General features: G+C 43.6%; 1 protein-coding gene across 2 annotated transcripts in view; it reads left to right on the top strand.

Annotated features, from left to right (window-relative positions):
* ST6GAL1 (ST6 beta-galactoside alpha-2,6-sialyltransferase 1) overlaps nt 1–24,633 on the top strand; it is a 137,678-nt gene that overhangs the window by 7,199 nt on the left and 105,846 nt on the right. For both annotated transcript variants that reach the window (XM_061194361.1, XM_061194362.1), the window contains exons 2-3: nt 15,757–15,866; nt 16,846–16,984. The gene's annotated coding sequence lies outside the window, so the exon portion shown is untranslated. The remainder of the gene's footprint in view (nt 1–15,756; nt 15,867–16,845; nt 16,985–24,633) is intronic.

The raw sequence follows: 24,633 nt of genomic DNA, 5'->3' as shown, positions 1-24,633 counted from the left end.
AAAACTCAGTAAATGGATTACATTGTAACTGCAATTTTACAAACTTGCCCTTTTCACTTTACTATAGGTATTGGAGGTCTTTCCATATCAGTATATACAGATTATTTTCTCATAGCTGCATCACAGCCTGTATCATGGATGTGTTTATTTAACCAGTCTTCTGTTGATGGATATTTATCTATTTCCATAAAAATATATTTCTAAGTGTATTTAGACATTGGACATATGGAACGCTGTTTGTAAATGTCATGGTTAAATGAAGTCAGTCCATCAAGCTCTGGAAAGGGTGGCGAGAGAATGGGTGCAGGAACACTGAGAACCAGGCCCTGGAAAGCTGAAATGAAGGGCTCCCGGGAAGCTACTAAGAGCCGGCTGTTTGGATGGAAGGTTATTTTTGGAGTTGGCCTGCCTGATTGGGTGCCCTAGGCTGCAAGTGCAAGAAACTGAACTGCGTCATCACCTTCTCCTCCTCATTCCCCCATCCCTGGCTCTTCCACATTTGTTTCTCTTCCCAGGGTCGGTGGCATCTGGTGGGAGGACTGGAACTTGAGTGATGGGAGGGAGGAGAGAGAAGCGAAGAAGAGGAGGAATTGATCTCAGGCTCTGGAGGAGGGAATGTGCCGGTTCTACTCTACCTTGTTGTTCAGACCCATCTGGAAAGTCATGTTTCGCCGGGTCCTGTACAGATCATGATAAAATGAAGCACACCCAGAATTGGGCTTACTTGGAAGACAGAGGTTTAGGACACCATATTGGAGGTAGAATAAATGTGGAAACTGGAGTGTTCTAGCCTGCAGGAGATAAAATAAGAGGCAGTTTCTTCATGTGGAAGAATGATTAGAGTTACACTGTGTTGCTGCTCAGGGGAGGAAAACCAGTACAGAGTTGCAGAATGGCAAATAAGGAAGAACTTACTCAGCAGAACTGCCCAACCAGGGAACAGGCTAGGTCGCAAGACAGTGAACTCCCTGCCATGGGAGTATCTAGGCAGAAGTCTCAAGTGAACTTGTTTGCCATCAGAGGATTCCTGCTTTTCAGAGGTTGACCTAAATGCCTGGTAAGGCTCCTTCCAACTCTGAGAGTCTATGACTGTGGGGCAAGAAGCAGAGAGATGGAAAATAGGACTGAGGAGGTGGGACAAGTTACGGACAACGTGACTGGAGCTTTTTTCACCTGCTCTAAAAAGGTGGAATAAAATGAAAGCCTTCAAAGGAGACTTAGACCATTGTTTCCCCTGGATCTTGGCAACCCTCCTCCTGTTTTGTCCTTGGCTTCAGCTCAACTTGACTTTATATTCATAAATTATTTCCACAGAAATAAATATATCACATACACTTTAGATGACCAGGAAATCTGGCAACCAGAAAAGAACTACATGTCCCAGGAGGATGATTGTAATTTTTTTTAATTTTTTTTATTACAGTCTTTCTAAATTTGCATCCATCTCCTGGTTTCCCTAGCAGAGGACTGAGACGTCATTCAGCTTTAATTTTAGGAACACTCTCCCCTTTGCAACCTCTCAAAAGTCCTCTGAGCTGGAGTTGAAATGCTTGTCTCTTTCTTTCCTGTGGATGAGGAAGAACCTCTTGGACTTAAGTCTTAGCAAAGTCTTAGTGAGGGAAACGTGGCAAGTTTACCATCTTCTAGGCTTTTGCTGTGCTCCTGACCCTGATAAGGCCCTGTTTGTTCCCTTATCCAGTCCTCATAGCCTTGGTGTCTTGGTATCATCAGCTCCATTTTGCAGATGAGAAAGCTGAGCTTCAGAGAGGGCTAGGGAACTACCCCAGGGTTCACTGCTGCTAAGTAGTGATGCTGGCACTGGGTGTAGCTCATTCCCTACATCATGTTACAGGTTTTTCCACTGCTAATCATTCCCAGTCCTTTGGGGCTGAGAAGCCCTTCGTCCTTGTGTTTCACTGGGAGCTTGGTTGAATTTCTCCTTATGGGGCTGATGAAAGCTTTCTACCATTCCCCTAAGAACAGATGAATGAAAGAACTCATGGGACAGCCATGTGTGAATAGCTTGACATTCAGATTCAACATACATTTGCTTCTTCCCCTTTTTCGTAAGAGTTATTTTCATCAAGCCTGGTTTGCCTTTTTTTTTCCACCTGCCTTTTAAAGCACCTGTACTCATTATCTGGTTATAACCGGAATAAACACACCCACCGGTAGTGAGCGTGGCTGCAGAATAATGGGTACCATTGCTTGGCTACCTTCGATGCCTTTAGGTGGTAAATGGAACTCAATATTGGCATTGTTAAGGGCTTATCTGCAGCTGTGCTTGTAGGCGCTTGAACAATTTCTTCTCTTGTAAAGTTTATTCAACATTATTTTGTTCACTAAATGTTTATTGTGTGCTAGGCACTATGCTAGGCATTGGGAGTATCTACCCTAAGAGCACACATTGTAGATATGCACACACGCATTCAGTGTAACTGGCGGGGCCTTAGAAGTTAGTGGCAGACAAACTTTCTGTGTCCCCCTCTTCCTCCTTTCTCAGAGTCCTTGCTTTGTCCATTCGTTCAAGTAACACTAGGTGCCTGCTGTAGCCCATGCACAATGCTCATTTTTAGAACATAGACCCAAATTGCCCCACAGTTCTCTTCCTTTAAGAGCTTAGTTGGAGGTAGGCATGCAGATGTTAATAACAATATAATGTGATAAATATTATGATTTGGATGTATACAGAGGTTGAGAAGGTGGTACAGTGAGATTGGGTAAGCTTTCTGGAGGACCTATGACCTACCTAAGCTGGGTTGTAGAGGGTAGTAGCTGCTAGCCTCTAGGAAAAGAGCATTTGAAGGAGAAAAGGGAGTGCAGGAGTGAAGGTGTGGGGTAGAGAATGGCATGTGCGGGGGAGCCACTAGCAGGTTACTGTTCCCAGAGGGGAACACATAAGGCAGGAAGTGCTGGGAGATGAAGCTGGAACCGTCATACCCATCATCAAATATAATTTTCTTAACCTCTCTATGGTGGCATATACTATTATCATTTCTGTTTAATAGGTGAGGAAACAAAGGCTGAAGGAGGTTTGGTGACTTGTTCAAAGTCAGACAGCGAGTGAGTTGAGGTGCTTGAACTTGAATGTAGGCCTGCTCAACCCTCACAGTGGTGCCTGCAGGGGCCGAGAAGGTCTGCCTTGAAGAGTGAGGTGATCCTTCTGTCTCTATTAATCTTTCAGAAGTCACACCCTTGCTGAATTCTCTTCCTCCACCTGCCTTATGGTGTTCTCACTAGTGAGTCTGATGTTGAAGGCCTCTTCTGAGTCTCGGTTCTAGTTTTCATCCTCCTTTTCATTCAGAGAATCAGTAGCCCAGAACTCTTCAAAGAAAACCTTTATTGCCCAACCAGGTGTAACAAGGGAGAAGGAGAAGATTCATCCCCTTTCTCAAAAGGTCCAAGTTCATTAAGTAGCCCAGGCATTACCTGTGGATCCTTTAGTTCAGAGAAGCCCTTTGGGGGCTGGAGAGGGAGCAATCTGGGTGGGCTGGAAGAGTCTGGAGCAGGTGGGCTTTGAGCTGTCTCTTGAAGGGTGGGTAGGATCAGGAAGGTGGAAGGCATGGCACGTAAGAAATATTATTCTGTCTCACTCAGTGATAAATGGCTTATTCTACCCGTCCCCCAAGATAATTTCTGGGTTGGAGTTGGTTCTTGGGCTGAAGAGACAGTAGGAGGATTCATTCAGTTACTCATTCAAAATAAAGTTTATTGAAAACTAATCAATTGAGAGCTCAAAGACGAGATGATGAAACTACAGAATGAAATAAAAAGGGCAATTACAGAGCTAAGGAAAAAAATTGAGGATACAAACTACATCATTAGAGGAAAAGTTAATAAAGGAACAAAGTAGAATCCACTGAAAACTAAATTACTAACAGAGAGAGAAGGCGTGAGGAAAATCACAGTATATGCTGAGAAAAAAGATGAAGAAACTAATCAGAGAAAATCAGAGATCTAAAGGTTGTAAAAAGATTGTAAAAAGATCACTCAGAAGGGTAATTGGGCTATCTGTGGAGGCACAGGTCACTTCTCGTGCTCCATTGACCAAAACATAATCACGCAGACAAGCCTGGCTGCAAAGGAGCCTGGGAAAACATCTCTAGCTGGGTGGCCGTTTACCCTCTTAGAGCTCAGATTTGGAGAAGGCCTTTTATTACTGAAAGGAAGATGAGGAAAATGGATATTGGGAGCAATTCATTTCTGCCCCAGGGGAAAGGTCATGTTGGTCTCAGACTTGATTTGCAGCAGAGGCAAAACTTGAGAACATGGAGAGGAAATATTTACAGAGTTCCAAGGGAAAGGTCATGTGACTGAAGACTTTTACACTCAATTACATCACTCTGCAAGGATAAGGCAGGTAGCCATTCTCATCTCTTCATATAACACATATGAGCCCTTCATGGGAAAACCTACTTGATGATGAAAAAGATTAGTCAAAAGCACCCTTTGGAAGGCATGGTGATAGGTCATTTGGAGAGCCCTTCTTCTACTCAAATAGAGAAAACCTTAGCATGGGTGGGCTGTAAGTCTAAGGAACAGAATGGGAGGAAGTGAAAAGAGTGTAATGGAAATGGAGAGCTGAGGGAGGGAGTGGGAGGACGTTAGGTGCTAACTTTCCCTCTCTCACACTGTCTAAGTAGGGTGTTAGTATCATGGCTCCAACCTTTCAATTAATTTTTTTAACCCTTATTTTTTATTTTTTAAAATTTTATTGGAGAAAAGAAACTAAAAAAGAATGAATATATGAACATGTATAACTGAATCTCTTTGCTGTACACCTGAAACTAACACAACATTGTAAATCAATTATTTTTTTTTCTCTTAAACTTGGAGGAGTCTTTAAGGAAATAACATCTATTTTGATGTAGAAACATTTATTAAAAGTTCAGTTTCTCCTCTATTTTACTTTTCTGTATAATTAAGATTAAATTAAACAATAAAAAACCGCAGCTGTTTTATTAAGCAATCCCATCCATTCTTCTTCATGCATTCTTGCATCCTCCACACTTCTGTCCAAATGTAAATGTAGAGACATGCAATGAAGGATATTAATCTATTTTTTTTCCTGGATGCAGGGATCTTGGGTGATTTTTAGCTCTGTATAATTTTGTGCATTGATTGATTTAAAAAAGTAATGAGCTGGTGGTCTTATTTGTTTTTGTCTTTTTTTTCAGTTTTTTACTTCTTTAATCTTTCTTCTTTTTTAAATTGAAGTGTAGTTGATTTACAGTGTTTCAGGTATACGGCAAAGTGATTCAGTTATAAATACATATGTATATATATATATACATATATATTCTTTTTCAGATTCTTTTCATTATAGGTTATCAAAAGATATTGAATATAGTTCCCTGTGCTGTACAGTAGGACCTTGTTGTTTACCTATTTTATGTACAGTATTGTGTATCTGTTAATCCCAAGTTCCTAATTTATCCTTCCGCCCAACTGGTCTTATTTGAATCAAACTACTAAGGCTAATTTAAAAGGCATCATTAAATACTGATTCTCAGGGTGTGGGGAGTGAGGTGGGAGATACAAATAGATGAACGAGGCCTTGTCTTTTCACGGAGAAGTTGGTGAGTCAGTTACGTGAACACCGGACTCTAGGCAGAAAAAAACACTTTGTAAATTAGATGGACAGTTGGGGTGTTGGGGTCCCCAGGACAGTGGGGAAGTTTTCACGAAGGAGATAGTGTTTGAACTGGATGTTGAAGGATGAGAAGAGTCCCTATAGGTGGAGGATGGGAGGCAGGGCATTCCTGGCCTGGAGACAGCAGGAGCACCAGCAGGGAGGAGTGAAAGTATGTGGTGTGTCTGGGTAACCCTGGGTAATCTACTGTGGTCAGAGAACAAAGGGTGAATGAAGGAATAGCTACTGTTCATTAAGTGCCCATAGCGTTCCAGGTGTGACACATAGATCTCTCTAGGCTGCCCAACAGCCCTACAGAATGGTGATAATTATCCCCACTGTGCCGATGAGGAAACTGAAGCTGAGAGAGACTTACTTATCTGCCCAAAGTCGCTCGGGGGTAAGACTGTGATTGAACCCCCTGAGCTGTCTGTACTCCAAAGCCCATAGTCTCTCTCCTGTGCTGTGATTTGCAGGGCACAGAGGATCTGAATTAGCCACCTTTGTGAAACATAACATATACAAATACAAATAAATGTCAAAACATTTTTATAGGTAAATATGTTTTATATATTTCCATACATGCAGACCTATGACATAGCCATATATTGGTTGGCCAAAAAGTTCGCTCGGGTTTTTCCGTACCATCTTACCGAAAAACCCAAACGAACTTTTTGGCCAGCCCAATATTTTGCGTGTAAATTTTCTAGGTAAATTTTTAGGTAAATATAAATCCTAAATTGTGGTTCGAACTCTACTGTCCAGAAGCTGTGTGGTCGCACGCTACTCAATTCGAACTCCAGTTTCCTGATTCATAAAAGGGAATAATGATTCTGGTGCTGCCTCCCCTCAGATTTGTTTTTGTGTTCCAGTTAGATCATAGATGTGAAAAGATGAGAAAGTATAAAAGAGCCACACAGAAAGGTTTGTTATTGCTGACACACCCCTTGCTCTTCTGAGAGCTTCCAGACATCTGTTCGAGCACCCACAGGTGTCTGTAAAAACTCTCACAGTCATGGACACGGTCCCTCAGGCTTGCAACACACAATGTAGTCAGCCAGCCAGAAGCTGTGCTTTCCTGGTTCAGATAACCAGCTGGGGGCTGCGCAGGGAGCTGGGGCGGGCTGTTGCGGGGTGGGGTGGAGGGAGGGGAGCGAGGCAAGCAGTCTGTCTGGCTCCCCCCACTGCAGGGTGGGGGAAGGCTCCTGCCTCCCTTCCTGGTTGCTGGGTAAGTCTGGGCCAGAGTGGAGTCGGGATGGCTGTCAACAGCTTGGTGATTTATACCGGGCAGAGAAGGGTGTTTCAGACATGCCAGGCTGCGGGAAGGAACGTTGGAGCTGCCAGGCGAGCAGGCCCCTGCCACGTCTGTCTGGTAGAGGCTCCTGGTCTGGAAAAGGGACAGGAGGGACAGAGTCATCAGGGCACTCTGGAGCAGGCTTTAGGAGTACTAGGAGCGCTGATGAGGACAAGGCAGGGCCCTGGCCCCAGAGAAACTGGGCTCTGATGCAACACATCAGGGTGGACGGGCAGCCAGCCCTTGGCACTGGGCTAGAGTGGCTCAAGGCAACTTACTTGTGCTCCAGGAAGGATTGGGATTGTTCCAAGGTCTAGGTTGGGGCCTGCTGTGCTCCTGGGGGCCCAAAGCCCTGTTGTGTGTGTCGTGTGTGGGGCGGCAGTGGTGGAGGTTTTAGAGAGAGCCAAGCTACGCCTTACTGGCGAAGAGATCACTTCCTTCCTCACCCCCCTGGTCTCTGCTCTGCCCAGACAGGCCTTTTAGCTCAGCCTCAGCTCAGGATGAGTCCCTCAAATTCATGGCACCCAAAGCAAAGAGAAGACCTTTCATCTCCTACACTGTACTTACTAGGTTCTATGAAGTTAGCTATGTTAGACAACGTCTCCCCGACGGCCGGGACGCTGAGGGGGTTCTCTGCACAGCTCCCCGCCCTTAGGAGGCCTGGTGGACTGAGCTCAGCCTTCCCAATGCTCCCTGCCCCCATCCGCCTGCGGTCCGCACGTGCAGGTGCTCTCTAGGTAAAGCCAAGGTGTGAGAGCACATGGCAGGAACACCCTGGGGCTCCGCTGGGCCCTTCTGCCGCACTGAATAGTCCTTTTTCTACCTGTCACTTCCGGTCTTGGGAGTGAGAGACAAGCAACAAGGTGAAGTAGGGAATGCTCTCTGGGCTGATCCGTGGAGCTGAGCCCTGGCCGGGGCAGTCAAGTTTGGGACCTTGCTCTTCCTTTTCTTATCCTGCTGGGAACCAGGGTCATAGGAGTGTGTCCTAGGGGTGAGAGGGAGGAAGGCGGTGAGGGAGCTCTGAAAAAAGCAGTTAGGCTGAATCATCTTGTATCTGAGCAGAGTGCAGGATCGCCTTTGTCAATTGTATGCTGTTGGGAGGATGCTGGCCCAGGGCGAGAGTGGGGGTGGTTAAAGATGACGGTGTTAGGAATAAATCCCCAGGAGATGTTTCCTGCTGGAGGGCTTGTGGCGGTTCCTTTTCTGCTCTACACAATGAACAGCTTATTCTGGCCTGTAGATTTGGAGGAGAGGAAATAACAGGTAGGGAGGAGACGGATGAAAGCTGCCTCTTAGGGAAATGCTTCTGGGCTCGGAGGGTCCCACCCTTGTCTCCCAGCCAGTCCAGGGGACTCACAGTGGGAGGGCTGGGAGGCAACTCCATCACCATCTATAGGGTCACCTTTCTCAGAAAGCCCCAAGGTTGAGAAAAAAATCATAGGCTTTGCAGCCAGACAGACTTGGGTTTAATTCCAGATGTGCCACTTCTCAGCTATGTGAATTTGGGAACTTAACTTCTCCGACCCTCAGTTTCTCCTCTGCAATCTGTGTTCGTCATTCCTGCCTCATAGCATTGGTGTGAGTACGATGTAGTGGTTAACCTAGGGCAGCATGTGACTAGTGATGAATAAATGGTCGCTCTTTTTAATATCGCAGCACTTCTTAATAGTTATTCTCAGTTATTGGTCACCTAGCGGGCCAGACACTCTGCTAAGCCCTGGGGATATGAGGATACACGAGACCCAGTCTCTCCCTGGAGGAGCCTCCATCTAGGAGGACAGACAGGCACGTGGGATCAGGGACCAGATGAACAGGAGCTGCATGAGGTGCTTCGGGAGCAGGAGGCAGGGGTGGGGTCAGGGAAGAAGAGGTGAGACCCCAGCAGGAGGCGTTTGCCGGGCAAGTAGAATGTTCTCCCCAGAACTGCAGCAGCAGACAGAAGGAGGTTCACAACTGGGACTTGTCAGTAGATCCATCCATAAGTGGGGGACAAGAGCCAATAGTAGGGGCTCCCCCAGCAGGCGAGCTCACAGGGCTTCTGCCCTCTGCTGGCATTCGAGCCCAGGCAGTCTGGCTCAAGATAGAGTCTGCAGTCTTTTTTTCCAGTGGTGGGGTGAACGTGGACAGGGACCCAGCCTGGCTGGACTGGGCACTTATCATCACAGAGATCTCTCCAGGCTCAGGGCTAGGATCAAGGGGGGACCTCCCTGGAGGGAGCAGAGGTGATTACCAGACAGGAATTGCAAACATGGAACCTACTAAAACAGTCCCAGGTGGTGTGGACTGGAGGGGCTTCATGAAATGCTGGCACAGAACTGTTTTATTAACACTGGGACACTGGGAGGGTGGGTAGGAGGCGTGACCTGGGATTTCTGCAGTTGTTGGGAAGCCCAGCGACCCCATGTGCAGTGCTCAGTGTCGCATAAAAAGAACCAGAGGAGACCTCCTTGAGCTTCAAGGATATACATTTGTGGTTTTAGTTATTTGCAAATGACTTCAAAACCCTATGATGTGTACCGATTGGGTGAATCATTTGGATGAGATAAAAGCAAAATTATGTTTGCTACAAGGATGGTTTATATCACTTAGCTGGTGATATAATAAACATAGCAGCTTTCATTTACTGAGCTCATACCACCATCCTGACTGGTCTCAGTCTAATTCATGACCATGACCCTTAAGTGGACTTTGGTGTTGTCAGGTCATCTTACTCTGTTCCTTTGGTCCAGGGGTTCTCAACTCTGGCTTCCGTTATCATTACCTGGGGAAGATTGTAAGAAGTACTGCTGCCTGAATTCCACCCCAAACTAATGAAACCTAAATTCTTGTGGGGTGGATCTGGGCATGAGTATCCTTCTTTAAAGCTCTTCATTTATTCCAGTGGGCAGCCTTGGTTGAGAACCACTGCCATTCTCTCCAATCTCCATGACTATTTCACACTTTTTTCTCTCTCTTTAAATTTTTAACACCTCCTCTCCCATCTCTATTCTCAGTCGAGAAACTTATTTCCCACTTACCTGAGAAAATAATGGCAAAGGAGTGCTTTCATACCTTTCCACCATCAAATCTATGCCCATATATTCTACTTTCTGCCTGTTGCTACGGGTGATGCTCCTTTTTAAGACCAACCCCTCCACTTGTGTATTGCATCTTGTTCCCTTCCTTAGTTAAGGACTTGACTCCGCAGTTCTACCTTCTCTTTCCAATGTTCCTCTCTTTATGGACCACTCCCATCTGCCCCCCGACACCATCTGTCTATCTGTGGCAGTTGTTTCTCCCACTGACCCCACACATATGTACATACACATCTTCTCCTGACCGCATCTACCCCTCCAGCTACTGCTTCATTCCTCTGCTCCTTGAAAGAGTCATCTGCCCTTGATCCCTGCAGTTCTCTTTTCTCATTTTCATTCAAACTCAGTCTAACCAGCGTTTTGCCTCCATCACTCCTCAAAAACTACACCTGTCAGGTTTACCAGTGACCTCGGTGTTGCCAAATCCAATGGTTAAGTCTCAGTCCTTATCTTGATGTGTCAGTAGCATTTTATGTATTTGATCACTCTGTCTACCTTGAAAAAGTTTCTTCTTCTGGTTCTGGAACATCACCCTCTTTGGTTCTCCTCTTCTGTCACTGGCTTCTCCTTCTCACTTTCTTGTGTTGGCTCATCTTTGCTTGTTCACTTTGGAGCGTTCCAGGGAGCAGCCCTTGGACTTGGCCTCTTCTCTGTCCCCTCACTCCCTGGAGATCTCCTACCATCTGAATGCTGACAACTCTCAATGTATAGCTCCATCCCAGACCTTTCCCCCGAACACCACACTCATGTTTAACCATCCACTCAACAAGCCTCCTTACATGTCTAACAGACATCTCAGTGATGACAAGTCCATGGCTGAAATGCTGCCATTCTCTCTCCAACAGCCTTCCCCACTTCAGTAAATGACAGCTCCATCTTTGCAGTTGCTTGGGCTTAAAACTATGGAGGCGCCCTTGACTCCGATTCTCTCATGCTGCACCCAATCTGTCAGCACACCACGCCAGCCATACCTGCAAAATACACCAAGAAACTGACTGCTTATTTGATCCACCAAATTCACACTGGTCCAAGACAGATCAATCTCTACTTCTAATTTTTAGAATAGTTTCATACCTGGGCCTCCAGTGGTAGTGTGTCATTTTTCCACTTAAAACCAACAAAGGCTTCCTATTGCACTTTGCAAAGCCAAAGTTCCTAGAAGGGCCTCCACGGTTCTGCATGAGCTAGCCCGCAGGTCCTCCCAGGCTAAATTTCCTGCTCTTTTCCACCTCTTAATTCTGCTTCACTTTACTGACCTTACTCCTTAAACATAAAGCACATTTTTACCACAGAGCCTGTTCCCTCCACCTGGAACACCCTTCCTTCATATATTCCCATTGTTTTCTCCATCTCTTCCTTTAGGTTCTATTTCAATGTCACCTTATTAGAAAGGTCGTTCTGATCACCTTACATAAGATAGTAATCTGGTGCCTGTTTCTTCTCCCATCACACCTGGCTCTCTTTTTCCCTTTTATCCTGCTTTGTGTTTCTTCTATGGCACAGATGGTCATCTGACTTATTTATTCTGTCTCTCTTCTCACTAGGAAGTTGTTTTTGTGAGGGCAGGGACTTCATCTCTTTTGTTCATGATTGTTCTCCTAGGGCCCAGAGCAATGCCTTAGGAATAGTAGGCACAATACCTAATTGTTGACTAAATTCAACTAAATCCACACAACGGCACTTCAAAATTAGTTGGAATAACCCACGATTTACAGATGAGGAAATTGTAGCTCAGAGAGGTTAAGTAACTTTTTCAAGGTAACACAGCTTGCTAGCATAGAGACTCAAACCTTCCAAGTGACTGTGTCATCAGACTGTCTCCCTGTTAAGCCTGGCCTTCCCCCAGCACCCACAGCTCAACTTACCTCATTTTTTCCACATCTCATTGCAAGCAGGCAGCCCCACAGAGTGACAAAATCCTTGTGAAAATGCCGCAAATGTGCCTGGAGGTGTAGGAGGTGTATAGGAAATGCATACACAATCCCTTATTCGCAATACCCAAATCCCCAAATCTGTGAAAAACTACGTTTTATTCTTAACCCATTTGGTGGCAAAACCTGATCTGGACTAATGTGAGGCTATTTATAAATCCTTGTTTAACGTACTTGGTTAAAATATTTATTGTTTTGTTGCAGAAATATTAATCCATATAATTATGGAGAGTTGCCGTGCCACTGCTGCAGGTCTTTAGGCAACATATTGCTTTTCTAAAATAGGAAGAATTGTGAATTCTGACACTTATCAGGCCCCAAAGATTCCTGATGTGTGGTTGTGAACCTGTGTTAATGCTTTCCTAAATGTCTGGCATTTGAAACTATGCCTAAGAAAAAATTAAAAAAATTTTTTCCTGGTAACTACAATTTCTTTTAAGGACCTTTCCAGGAACAGACTCAATTTTACGATCTGATTAAGATCAAGCACAGCAGGCCAAGCCTGAGGAGGGCATGCATGAGATGCCATTCTAAAACAGAGGGCATGAATAAAAGTCCACATACTGAACAATGAGACCACCCCTTCCCCAACCTTCCTTTTTTGTTGTTTCCAACAGTGCTGGCAAGCTCGGGTTATGAGATTTCCCTAGTCATGAGATTAGTCTATGATTAAATTTAACAGCCTAAGAGGAAAGGCCTATAGATATTGATATTTACAGTTCTTCAAATAAAATGGAGAGATTATTTTCAATCCCCCCTGGTAAGACCCACCAGTCCAGCAGCCCTGCCCAAGCACACAGAGCTTCTGGTCAACTTTTTAGTGTATCACTTTTCTTCTTTTTCTTCTTCTCTCTCTTTTTTTTTTTGGCCGTGCGGCTTGTGGGATCTTAGTTCCCTGACTAGGGATTGAACCCGCGCCCTTCCCAGTGAAAGCGTGGAGTCCTAACCACCGGACCGCCAGGGAGTTCCCAGTGTCTCACTTTTAAATTTAAGGTAGAGATCAACCGATATCTGAGAAAGTTTGAAACATGAAAGACAGAAACCAAAAGAGACAAATAACAACAACAACAGCAACATAAAAGTATCATAGAGACAAGTGAAGATATTCCATTAATAAAATAAAGACTGTGCAATAAAAGGAGTATTCAGAGAATAAGAGAGAGCTCTTGGAAATTAAAAGTATGTTAGCAGAAATAAATGAATCGGGAGAGGGTTTGGAATATGAAGTTGAAGAAATTGTGTAGGAAGTCAAATAAAAAAAGGCTATGAAGTAAAAAATAAGAAAGGATCATTCTAAGAAGTTCAACATCTGAATAGTAGGACTTACACAGAATGTACACAAAAGGAATTAATCAAAACACACCACATGGCTCCATGGTTCAGCTGTGAACAACAATTTATCTGGTCATAATAATGTAACTTCTGATGCTGACTTAATAAAAAAACAGTCTAAAGCTATTAGGAGAATGTGGGATGGAGAAGAGTTATGTGGGGTGTGGTAAAAGAGAACTAAATCCTCATTTTCTGTAATAGGAAGTCAGTGGATAATATATAACATTGAAAAAACAGAGCCATATAAGCATGCTATTTAGACACACTGATGTAACCCCAGAAATAGATAAAAGAGTTGAAAGTTGTTGCATTTGAGCAGCAGAAATTAGGGGGGTGGAAGGGTGGGACAGGGCCTGAAATCATGTATGCAGAGGGCTTAGCGTCGCCCCACACATCCACACTGGCACCAGAAATAGGCACAGTCAAAATGGAGTGACTGTTCGCTGCAGACAATATAGTGACAACACAGTCAAAGTTCTCAGCAGGAGCACCGTCCTTTGGATGCTTTGCACATGGCAGTGGCAGAAGAACTTCCCCTTTCTGGTTCTCTGAAAATAACTTCCTACGCCATTTCTCTTTTTGTCAGAACCTGTGTATTCAGTGCTCAACTCAAATTTAATTTCAGCTCTTTTATTGAAAGAGCTGGGCCTAGCTCTCCCCTAACCCACGGAAATAATCCATGAAGTCTGCTGATTTTAGCAGAAGTTCTTACTGTATCTTGGGTGTAGTGTCTTCTGATTGGACTGCAGGGGTCAGCAAGCTTGTAGTGACCCAGATCCTGGAATGTTTTAGGCCCAAGGACTGATAAAAGCTCTTAGCTCACTTAGCTTCCAAGTCCAAACATAATCAGAACAATTGCTCACATCTCAGATAATGTGGATTAATGGATCCAGGGTTAACAGGATTATCTTTTTTTTTTTTTTAATTAATTAATTTATTTATTTATTTTTGGCTGTGTTGGGTCTTCGTTTCTGTGCGAGGGCTTCCTCTAGTTGCGGCAAGCGGGGGCCACTCTTCATCGCGGTGCGCGGGCCTCTCACTATCGCGGCCTCTCTTGTTGCGGAGCACAGGCTCCAGACGCGCAGGCTCAGTAGTTGTGGCTCACGGGCCTAGCTGCTCCGCGGCATGTGGGATCTTCCCAGACCAGGGCTCGAACCCGTGTCCCCTGCATTGGCAGGCAGATTCTCAACCACTGCGCCACCAGGGAAGCCCGACAGGATTATCTTTTACCCCAAGGCTCCTGTGTGCTTGTGGTGATTGCCCATTTAAGCCAGGGACCCGGGGCCAGGGCCCTAACTCTGTGACAAGCTAACCCATTCTCTCACTCAAAACTGAGCCCTTTAGTAATGGTCTTGCCAGGAGGATACTTACCTGTGGGGATGCTAGGGTGTGAAGTTCTTAGTGTGTGTTCTTGGCTCATTTTATGAACTTCTTTGGTTCTGGGTGGGGTCTCTAAATCCTGGCTCTGGTCTGGGGTCAGGGCCTCACACAGTGTACCTCTGAAGGAAATGCTTGCTGGGGGCATGAGGGAGTTCCTGAGGACAAGGCAGCCTCTCATGTGTCTGCTCTCTTCCTTAGAGTCATGTTTGGGTGCTTCTGGGTCTGACTGAGCACAGAGGAGGAAGGGGATTAGCTGAGAAGCTGCCAGCGACTATAAGGTGTGAGGACCGTGTGGGCAGGAGTGATGGCAGGGAGAGATCAAGTAGAGAACACACCCTGAGTATGAGGAAGGAGGTGGTGAAACTTCGGCTGAGGGAGAGTAGTGAAACTACATCTTGGTGTCAAGCCAGTGACCCTTGCAAGGTAGGAGGGAGGTCAGGGAGCAGAAGTGGTGTCCTGCATTAAATGGGTGCTGTGCTAAAACTACAAGGAAGCACATGAGTCTATAGGGGGCTCAGGGACAAGGGGGATGCAAGAAGACCCTGGGATCGAATGTGTAACACTCGTAGGGTGATAGGAAGTGTTGGTATAAGCCACTTAATAGAAAATTCTTATAATACAATAGAAAAACCTGAAGTTTCTACAGCTCTGCTATTGTTTATTTCTCATGTTTCTGCAATGCACAAGATACACTTGCAATCCAGAACTGTCCTTTCCCGTTGCCTCATCTATCAAAAGCCCACCCACAATGTTTGGAAGAAAGTTAAAAAAAAAAAAAGGCTTTTGAGAAACCACAATGGATGGCTAACGCCCTATCACAAAGCCACGCACTGATTCATGGGAGAGTCCCTCTGGTCTCACAGCCCCGTACGGCTTTTAGTGAGTCAGAGGCAGCTGGGACCCTTGGGCCGGTCTAAACCAAGCTCTTCAGAGGTCTACTGAAGGGATTCAGGGAATGCTTACAGGAACAAAAATAGGAAGTACAGATGAGCCTCGAAGCCACTGGAAAGTTCCTAACCATCTGCCTTCTCTGGGCTGCATGGTTTCCTGTTTGCCTCTCCGCGGCCCTCTGCCCTGTTCTCTGTGTAAGACCAGCTTCCTTTCCTTCCGCAGGGCCTCGCGACCCCATCACCTGATCTTGTGCATGGCATTTGCTTCTCACATTGTGCCCACTACCTTTCCTTTAAAGGAACTGGGTCTACCACCAGTTCCCTTATTTATGGGTGAGTTGCTTTTGTTTGTTTGTTTATTTATATTGACGTATAGTTGATTTACGATGTTGTGTTAGTTTCTGGTGTATAGCAGAGTGATTCATCTATATGTGTGTGTGTATATATATATATATATATATATATATATATATATCCTTTTTCATATTCTTTTCCATTATGGTTTCCTAGAGGATATTGAATATAGTTCCCTATGCTATACAGTAGGACCTTGTTATTTATCTATTTTATATATAGTAGTTTGTAACTGCTAATCCCAAACTCCTAATTTATCCCTCCCTCCCTCACCCCCCTTTCCTCTTTTAACCATAAGTTTGTTTTCTGTGTCTGTGAGTCTATTTCTATATTGTAAATAAGTTCATTTGTATCATTTTACAGATTCCACATACAAGTGATATCTTGATATTTGTCTTTCTCTGTCTGACTTCACTTAGTATGATAATCTCTAAGTCCATCCATGTTGCTGCAAATGGCATTATTTCATTCTTTTAATGGCTGAGTAATATTCCATTGTATATATATACCATCTCTTTAACCATTCATCTGTCGATGAACATTTAGGTCACTTCCATATCTTGGCTATTGTAAATAGTGTTGCCATGAACATTGGGGTGCATGTATCTTTTTGAATTAGAGTTTTCTCTGGGTATATGCCAGAACTGTTGCTTTCTTACCCTTGCTTTTCTTACCAATAATAGCAAGTAGCACAAGGATTAAGTGATTAGTAGAGTTTGCTTTGCTTCATCTGCAGCTCACTCTGAAATTGCTCAGCCCCAGAGGGGTAGGTCTGGGTGAACAGATGGCCAGGTTGAGCCTTGGGAAGGAGGCTGGAGTTCTGGAAGGGGTTCTGAAGTGGCCGGAGTGACCAGGGGTGGGAGGAGCGAGGGTGTTTACCCTCCTGCGTGTATTAACATATGTGCCTCTGATGCTTAGCTGCCAACTTGGCTTTGTTTTTTTTTTTAACTTCCTGCAGGCAGAGTAGAGTGAATTGTGTAGAGATCTGCAAAGAGCAGCTTAGAGAGAAGCAGTGAAGTCCTGGACCGCAGCTGAAATGAACTGGCCCACTTGAACCTGCCCAAGTCCTGGGGCAAGGCCTCTGTCCCAGTGCTGAGGTAAGAGCACTCAAATCCCAGCTTGGGGACAGAGAGGGCAGAATGCCTCCTGTTGTGGGGTGGTGAAAACCTCCTCTTCTCAGGCTCAGGAAAGAAGGGGCAGTTGTTTCTGGTCCAAACCATCAGCTTCCATCTCAGCCCAATCGGAGGCAAGGTCATTTGGTGGCTGAAGAGGTTTTGATTTTTCAGAGCAGGTCTTTTGGAATCTTAACAGGATGTTGTATTTTCTCAATTGCTGGTGAAATTTGAACTCCAAAGGGAATGAATTTATCCTCCAGGTAAGACTGCACCAGATTCAGGGGAATGCTTAACGTTGGTGCAGCTGCTCTGTTCTGCAAGGGAAGTCAAACTTTCAGGAAACACACACACACACTCTCTCTCTTTCTCTCTCTCCTACCCAAGGAAGACAGAGTGACAGAAATTACGTGGGGAGGTTATTGGAAAACATTCCATTAAGCTCACTAAAAAATGACTTTAAGGGACTTCCCTGGTGGCACAGTGGTTAAGAATCCACCTGCCAATGCAGGGGACACGGGTTTGATCCCTGGTCCGGGAAGATCCCACATGCCGCAGAGCAACTAAGCCCATGCGTCACAACTACTGAGCCTACGCTCTAGAGCCCGCGAGCCACAACTACTGAGCCCTCATGCCACAACTACTGAACCCTGCGTGCCTAGAGTCCGTGTTCTGCAGCAAGAGAAGCCACCGCAATGAGAAGCACGCGCACTGCAATGAAGAGTAGCCTCAGCTTGCAGCAACTAGAGAAACCCTGCACGCAGCAACGAAGACCCAACACAGCCAAAAATAAATAAATAAAATAGAGGATACAGGGCATGCAGGTCTTCAAGGGCCTGGCTCAGGTTCTTTTCCATGGCCATGGCAGGTTCCTTAACGTCCAGGGTTTTGCCCAGTTCATCTTGGGATGGCTTTTGCATGTCCTGGAAGAGGGCACAGCCACTGTGCTGGTTTTGCATCTTCAAGAGATGCTGGGTGCCCTCAAGCTTCTCCACAGTGGACTCATGGAAGAAGTGACCCACACCCTCCAGAGCTGCATCCCTGAGGGAATATAGAAGCCCAGAGAGAGATGGCAGAGGAGTAAGACGTGGAGATCACCTTCCTCCCCACAAATACATCAAAACTACATCAACGTATGGAACAACTCCTACAGAACACCTACTGAACCCTGGCAGAAGACCTCAGACTTCCCAAAAGAGCCGTGTGGCTGACAGGGTCTTGGTACTCCAGCCTGGTGTCAGGCCCGAGCCTCTGATGTGGAAGAGCCGAGTTCAGGACATTGGACCACCAGAGACATCCCGGCCCCACGTAATATCAATCAGCAAGAGCTCTCCCAGAGATCTCCGTCTCAATGCTAAGACCCAGCTCCACCTGATGGCCAGCAAGCTCCAGTGCTGGACACCTCATGCCAATCAACTAGGAAGACAGGGACACAACCCCACCCATTAACAGAGAGGCTGCCTAAAATCGTACTAAGTTCACAGACACCCCAAAACACACCACTGGACGCAGCCCTGCCTACCAGAAAGACAAGATCCAGCCCCATCCACCAGAACACAGGCACCAGTCCCCTCCACCAGGAAGCCTACATAACCCACTGAACCAACCTCACCCACTGGGGGCAGACACCAAAACCAATGGGAACTATGAACCTGCAGCCTGCGGGAAGGAGACCCCCAAGCACAGTAAGTTAAACAAAATGAGAAGACAGAGAAATACACAGCAGATGAAGGAGCAAGGTAAAAACCCACCAAACCAAACAAGTGAAGAGGAAATAGGCAGTCTACCTGAAAAAGAATTCAGAGTAATGACAGTATTTTGGATAGTAAATCCAAAATCTTGGAAATAGAATGGAGAAAATAAAAGAAACTTTTAACAAGGACCTAGAAGAACTAAAGAGCAAAGAAACAATGATGAACAACACAATAAATGAAATTAAAAATTCTCTGGATGGAATCAATAGCAGAATAACTGAGGCAGAAGAACGGATAAGTGACCTGGAAGATAAAATAGTGGAAATAACTACTGCAGAGCAGAATAAAGAAAAAAGAATTAAAAGAATTGAGGACAGGCTCAGAGAGCTCTGGGACAACATTAAATGCACCAACATTCGAATTATAGGGGTCCCAGAAGAAGAAGAGAAAAAGAAAGGGTCTTAGAAAATATTTGAAGACAGTATAATTGAAAACTTCCCTAACATGGGAAAGGAAAGAGTCAATCAAATTCAGGATGCACAGAGAGTCTCATACAGGATAAATCCAAGGAGAAACACACCAAGACACATATTAATCAAACTATCAAAAATTAACTACAAAGAAAAAAATATTAAAAGTAGCAAGGGAAAAGCAACAAATAACATACAAGGGAATCCCTATAAGGTTAACAGGTGATCTTTCAGCAGAAACTCTGCAGGCCAGAAGGGAGTGGCAGGACATATTTAAAGTGATGAAAGGGAAAAACTTACAACCAAGATTACTCTACCCAGCAAGGATCTCATTCAGATTCGATGGAGAAATTAAAACCTTTACAGACAAGCAAAAGTTAAGAGAATTCAGCACCACTAAACCAGCTTTACAACAAATACTAAAGGAACTTCTCTAGGCAGGAAACACAAGAGAAAAGACCTACAAAAACAAACCCAAAACAATTAAGAAAATGGTAATAGTAACACACATATCGATAACTACCTTAAATGTAAATGGATTAAGTGCTCCAACCAAAAGACATAGACTGGCTGAATGGATACAAAAACAAGACCTGTATATATGCTGTCTACAAGAGACCCACTTCAGACCTAGGGACACATACAGACTGAAAGTGACGGGATGGAAAAAGATATTCCATGCAAATGGAAATCAAAAGAAAGCTGGAGTAGCAATTTGCATATCAGACAAAATAGACTTTAAAATAAAGACTATTACAAGAGACAAAGAAGGACACTACATAATGATCAAGGGATCAATCCAAGAAGAAGATATAACAATTGTAAATATTTATGCATCCAACATAGGAGCACCTCAATACATAAGGCAAATGCTAACAGCCATAAAAGGGGAAATCAACATTAACACAATAATAGTAGGGGACTTTAACACCCCACTTTCACCAATGGACAGATCATCCAAAATGAAGATAAATAAGGAAACAAGATTTAAATGACACATTAAAGAAGGTGGACTTAATTGATATTTATAGGACATTCCATCCAAAAACAACAGAATACACTTTCTTCTCAAGTGCTCTATTCTCCAAGATACATCATATCTTGGGTCTCACATCAAGCCTTGGTAAATTTAAGGAAATTGAAATCATATCAAGTATCTTTTCTGACCACAATGATATGAGACTAGATATCAATTACAGGAAAAAAAATGTAAAAGATACAAACACATGTAGGCTAAACAGTACGCTACTAAATAACCAAGAGATCACTGAAGAAATCAAAGAGGAAATCAAAAAATACATAGAAACAAATGACAATGAAAACACGAAGACCCAAAACCTGTGGGATGCAGCAAAAGCAGTTCTAAGAGGGAAGTTCACAGCAATACAATCCTACCTCAAGAAACAAGAAACATCTCAAAAAAACAACCTAACCTTACACCTAAAGCAATTAGACAAAGAAGAACAAAAAAACCCCTGAAGTTAGCAGAAGGAAAGAAATCATAAAGATCAGATCAGAAATAAATGAAAAAGAAATAAGGAAACAATAGCAAAGATCAATAAAACTAAAAGCTGGTTCTTTGAGAAGATAAACAAAATTGATAAACCATTAGCCAGACTCATCAAGAATAAAAGGGAGGAGACTCAAATCAATAGAATTAGAAATGAAAAAGGAGAAGTAACAACTGACACTACAGAAATACAAAGGATCATGAGAGTTTACTACAAGCAGCTCTATGCCAATAAAATGGACAACCTGGAAGAAATGGACAAATTCTTAGAAAAGCACAACCTCCCGACACTGAACCAGGAAGAAATAGAAAATATGAACAGACCAATCACAAGCACTGAAATTGAAACTGTGATTAAAAATCTTCCAACAAACAAAAGCCCAGGACCAGATGGCTTCATAGGTGAATTCTATCAAACATTTAGAGAAGAGGTAACACCTATCCTCCTCAAACTCTTCCAAAATATAGCAGAGGGAGGAACACTCCTAAACTCATTCTACGAGGCCACCATCACCCTGATACCAAAACCAGACAAAGATACCACACAAAAAGAAAACTACAGGGCAATATCACTGGTGAACATAGATGCAAAAATCCTCAACAGAATACTAGCAAACAGAATCCAACAGCACATTAAAAGGATCATACACCATGATCAAGTGGGGTTTATCCCAGGAATGCAAGGATTCTTCAATATACACAAATCAATCAATGTGATACACCATATTAACAAACTGAATGGTAAAAACCATATGATAATCTCAATAGATGCAGAAAAAGCTTTTGAAAAAATTCAACACCCATTTATGATGAAAACTCTCCAGAAAATAGGCATAGAGGGAAACTCCCTCAACATAATAAAGGCCGTATATGACAAACCCACAGCCAACATCGTTCTCAATGGTGAAAAACTGAAACCATTTTCTCTAAGATCAGGAACAAGACAAGGTTGCCCACTCTCACCACTATTATTCAACATCGTTTTGGAAGTTTTAGCCACAGCAATCAGAGAAGAAAAAGCAATAAAAGGAATTCAAATCGGAAAAGAAGAAGTCAAACTGTCACTGTTTACAGAGGACATGATACTTCACATAGAGAATCCTAAAGATGCTACCAGAAAACTACTAGAGCTAATCAATGAATTTGGCAAAGTAGCAGGATACAAAATTAATGCACAGAAATCTCTTGCATTCCTATACACTAATGAAGAAAATTCTGAAAGAGAAATTACGGAAACACTCCCATTTACCACTGCAACAGAAATAATAAAATATCTAGGAATAAACCTACCTAAGGAGACAAAAGACCTGTATGCAGAAAACTATAAGACACTGATGAAAGAAATTAAAGACAATACAAACAAATGGAGAGATATACCATGTTCTTGGATTGGAAGAATCAACATTGTGAAAATGACTATACTACCCAAAGCAATCTACAGATTCAGTGCAATCCCTATCAAACTACCAATGGCATTTTTCACAGAACTAGAACAAAACATTTCACAATTTGTATGGAAACACAAAAGACCCTGAATAGCCAAAGCATTCTTGAGAAGGAAAAATGGAGCCTGAGGAATCAGGCTCCCTGACTTCAGACTATACTACAAAGCTACAGTAATCAAGACAGTATGGTACTGGCACAAAATAGAAATATAGATCAATGGAACAGGATAGAAAGCCCAGAGATAAACCCATGCACATATGATCACGTTATCTTTGATAAAGGAGGCAAGAATATGCAATGGAGAAAAGACAGCCTCTTCAGTAAGTGGTGCTGGGAAAACTGGACAGCTACATGTAAAAGAATAAGATTAGAACACTCCCTAACACCGTATAAAAAATAAACTCAAAGCGGATTAAAGATCTAAATGTAAGGCCAGACAGTATAAAACTCTTAGAGGAAAACATAGGCAGAACACTCTATGATATAAATCACAGCAAGATCCTTTTTGACCCACCTCCTAGAGAAATGGAAATGAAAACAAAAACAAACAAATGGGACCTAATGAAACTTAAAAGCTTTTGCACAGCAAAGGAAACCATAAACAAGATGAAAAGACAACCCTCAGAATGGGAGAAAATATTTGTAAATGAAGCAACTGACAAAGGATTAATCTCCAAAATGTACAAGGAGCTCATGCAGCTCAGTATCAGAAAAACAAACAACCCAATCCTAAAATGGGCAGAAGACCTAAATAGACATTTCTCCAAAGAAGATATATAGATTGCCAACAAACACATGAAAGGATGCTCCACATCACTAATCATTAGAGAAATGCAAATCAAAACTACCATGAGGTATCACCTCACACCAGTTAGAATGGGCATCATCAGAAAATGTACAAACAACAAATGCTGGAGAGGGTGTGGAGAAAAGGGAACCCTCTTGCACTGTTGGTGGGAATGTAAATTGATACAGCCACTATGGAGAACAGTATGGAGGTTCCTTAAAAAACTAAAAATAGAACTACCATACACCCAGCAATCCCACTACTGGGCATATACCCTGAGAAAACCATAATTCAGAAATAGTCATGTACCTCAGTGTTCATTGCAGCACTATTTACAGTAGCCAGGACATGGAAGCAACCTAAGTGTCCATTGACAGATGAATGGGTAAAGAAGATGTGGCACATATATATAATGGAATATTACTTAGCCGTAAAAGAAACGAAATTGAGTTATTTGTAGTGAGGTGGATGGACCTAGAGTCTCTCATGCAGATTGAAGTAAGTCAGAAAGAGAAAAACAAATACTGTATGCTAACACATATATATGGAATCTAAAAAAAAAAATGGTTCTGAAGAACCTAGGGGCAGGACAGGCATAACGACCCAGATGTAGAGAATGGACTTGAGGACATGGGGAGTGGGAAGGGTAAGTTGGGACGAAGTGAGACAGTAGCGTGGATATATATACACAACCAAATGTAAAATAGATAGCTAGTGGGAAGCAGCACAGGGAGATCAGCTCGGTGCTTTGTGACCACCTAGAGGGGTGGGATAGGGAGGGTGGGAGGGAGCCACAAGAGGGAGGAGATATGGGGATATATGTATACATATAGCTGATTCACTTTGTTATACAGCGGCAACTAACACAACAATGTAAAGCAATTATACTCCAATAAAGATGTTAAAAAAAAATTGTTGGTGACCTGAAATTGGCTATAGTGGGAAAATTGATACCACAGAAATTAGCCTTTGCTGCAAACCAGGGCTTTTTTGTTTTGGAGATTCAGATTACCAGCACACCTCTGCTTCCAGTGCTCGCTCTACCCCCGACAGGCTGGGAGGCATGGGACAAGTCCCTTCACCTGTGCATCCCTTGCTTTCTCTTCTATGAACAGTAGGTGCTCAATAAGCATTAGTTGAATAAATGAATAAGACTGAGGTTCTGTTCTTATTATCCCATAAGTTAAGGTCCCATAAGACAGTGAAAATGGAATGTTTTGCATATTGTGAATTTCCCTGCCTGTGGAGGGTGGGGCTTTAATTGATTGGTAAGCCTTTTGTTTATTGATGAAGTGAAGTTGGCTGGCATTTCCCTTTTTGGCTCTCGCCTCTTGGGAAATCTGTGAATTACTGACACCCTTTCATAAGGGCAGATGAAAACTCTCCATTTACTGACCGACATCTGGGGCAAATTTCCTTCCTGGAAAAATCAAGAAGTCAGGAGTAGCGTGAAAACGAAGCCCTGGCCCTGCTGGGTATGAGAGCCAGGGCTGAAATCAGAGCTTTGGACTCACAAGCTTTGATGGTGGGGTGGGGGGGGGAGGGGCGGGGTTAGAGGAGCAGGGGCACTTCCTGCCAAATGTGAATTTTAAACAAAAGCCTCTTTCTTCAAGGCCCTGCTGTCAGCAGATTAGCGCTAATTAAATTAGCATAATGGAGCCCCAGCCTCTGCCCTCTCCCTCTGCTTTCTGAACCTTCTGGCTCCTTCTCCCAACCTCCTTTAAGTA

The sequence above is a fragment of the Eubalaena glacialis genome, chromosome 6, assembly GCF_028564815.1.
Source record: "Eubalaena glacialis isolate mEubGla1 chromosome 6, mEubGla1.1.hap2.+ XY, whole genome shotgun sequence".
Lineage (NCBI taxonomy): Eukaryota > Metazoa > Chordata > Mammalia > Artiodactyla > Balaenidae > Eubalaena > Eubalaena glacialis.
This window is presented reverse-complemented; position numbering and strand designations above follow the sequence as displayed.